Genomic DNA, 2,500 nt, shown 5'->3' on the forward strand with positions numbered 1-2,500 from the left:
TGGGGAGGGGGTAGAAAGGAAGGGTGAGAGAGGGCAAGGGAGAAGGAAAGAGGTGAAGGGTGGGGAGGGGGGAAGAGGAAGGGTGGGGAGGGAAATGGGAGAAGGAAGATGGGGAGGGGGAGGGGAAGAGGGCAGAATGTGGGGAGGAGGGAAATGGGAGAAGGAAAGGTTTGGAAGCTCATGGTCTTCCCCATTATGTTCCATCATGCCTGCCCTGCTTCTCCTCTCCCCTCTAAGTATCTTATCTCCTCTCCCCACAGCTCCCCTCGCATCTCCACCTCCCCTCTCCTGCCCCTTCTCTCTACCCCCTCCCCCTCCCTACTCTTCCCTCGCCTCCTCCCCTCATCTACCCTTTCTACTCCTTTCCCTTCCCCCCCCCTACGCTTCTCCCCTCGTCTCCTCCCCTCTCATCTGCATCCCCCTCCCCACCCCGTCTCCTCCTCGACCCTCCCTCTCCCCAACCCTCCCCCTCCCCGACAGGCTTCTGAATTCTTCGCTGGAAACACTGGTTCCTTGACAAGAAAAGAGGGAAGAAAAGGGAGGGAAGGGAGGGGGAGGGAGGGAGGGAAGTGAGTAGGAGAGAGAAGAAGAATTGATGTTATCTTCGAGTGCTGTAGAAATGCCTTCTCCCCCCCCCCTCTCCCTCGTCCCGATTTCCCCTCCTTTCCGTCGATTTAAAACCGGAGGATATGAGGTGAGCGGCGGTTATTTGCGGCGGCGCCCGCGGGTGTGCGGCGCTGCCTGGAGTTACGGGAGGGCGGGGGGGGGGGTCCTTTTCCGTTTGGGTGTTTGGACACATGAATGAACATGCGCGCGCACACACACAGATACAGACTCACACACACACTCACAATCATTCACTCACTCACGCACTCACATACACACTCACAATCATTCACTCACTCACACACACACACACACACACACACACACACACACACACACACACACACACACACACACACGCACACACACACACACAATCACTCACTCACTCACTCACGCACTCACACACTCATAATCACTAACTCACTCACGCACACATAAGCAGGCGCAGGAGCAGGCCCTTGTTTCATCCCAATTCCGTAAGTGTGTGTGTGTGTTTATGTGTATCATTGTTTCCATGTTTGCCAGGGCATCTGTTTCTGTGTATATGTACGTATATGTGTATCCATGCATATGTGCACATACCGCTGCGCGTTATACTTGCGTACGGCCGTATGTAAATGAGCAGACTCATATGTGAGCGAAGCCACGAGGCTTTGATCCCGCCAGTCTTAATATAGTCGAGAGGAAGCCACGCAACACGGAACAGCGCGCTCCCGCCGTGGCAACAGATCCTAATTCATTTAGGTTCGACTAGCTAAAGGCGAGGCTTGGCATAACTAATTACAGGATCCTTCAGGTGGCGCCCGGGGCGGGGGGTAGGGAGCAGGGAGGGTTAAGGGGTAGGAAAGGGTGAAAGTGTTTAGGGCTAAAGGAAGGGGGTAGGAGATGGGATGGAGAGGGAAGGGCGAAGGACGAGGAGATGGAATAGCGGGATGGAGATGGGCAGGGGGATAGGGAAGGGTGAAAGAGTAAAGGGGAAGGGACAAGGGATGTAGAAAGGGGACAGGGCTAAGAAGGGCGTAAAGGGGAAGATGAGAGAAAAGTGCGAGAGGAGGAGGAGGAAGGGGAAGGGGAACTGGAGTTAAGTGGATTCACCTATAAATTGGCAGAAGCGCCCTCAACGCAGCGGGCTACCTGCACCATTTCACTTCCCCGACAGTCGCCCTGCCACCTTGCCACCTTGCCATCCTGCCACCCGGCCACCTTGCCATCCTGCCATCCGGCCACCTTGCCATCCTGCCACCCGGCCACCTTACCATCCTGCCACCTTGCCATCCTGCCACCTTGCCATCCTGCCACCTTGCCATCCTGCCACCTTGCCATCCTGCCACCTTGCCATCCTGCCACCCGGCCACCTTGCCATCCTGCCACCCGGCCACCTTGCCATCCTGCCACCCGGCCACCTTGCCATCCTGCCACCCGGCCACCTTGCCATCCTGCCACCCGGCCACCTTGCCATCCTGCCACCCGGCCACCTTGCCATCCTGCCACCCGGCCACCTTGCCATCCTGCCACCCGGCCACCTTGCCATCCTGCCACCCGGCCACCTTGCCATCCTGCCACCCGGCCACCTTGCCATCCTGCCACCCGGCCACCTTGCCATCCTGCCACCTTGCCATCCTGCCACCCGGCCACCTTGCCATCCTGCCACCCGGCCACCTTGCCATCCTGCCACCCGGCCACCTTGCCATCCTGCCACCCGGCCACCTTGCCATCCTGCCACCCGGCCACCTTGCCATCCTGCCACCTTGCCATCCTGCCACCCGGCCACCTTGCCATCCTGCCACCTTGCCATCCTGCCACCCGGCCACCTTGCCATCCTGCCACCCGGCCACCTTGCCATCCTGCCACCCGGCCACCTTGCCATCCTGCCACCCGGCCACCTTGCCAT

The sequence above is a fragment of the Penaeus vannamei genome, unplaced genomic scaffold (genome assembly GCF_042767895.1).
Source record: "Penaeus vannamei isolate JL-2024 unplaced genomic scaffold, ASM4276789v1 unanchor258, whole genome shotgun sequence".
NCBI classification, from domain to species: domain Eukaryota; kingdom Metazoa; phylum Arthropoda; class Malacostraca; order Decapoda; family Penaeidae; genus Penaeus; species Penaeus vannamei.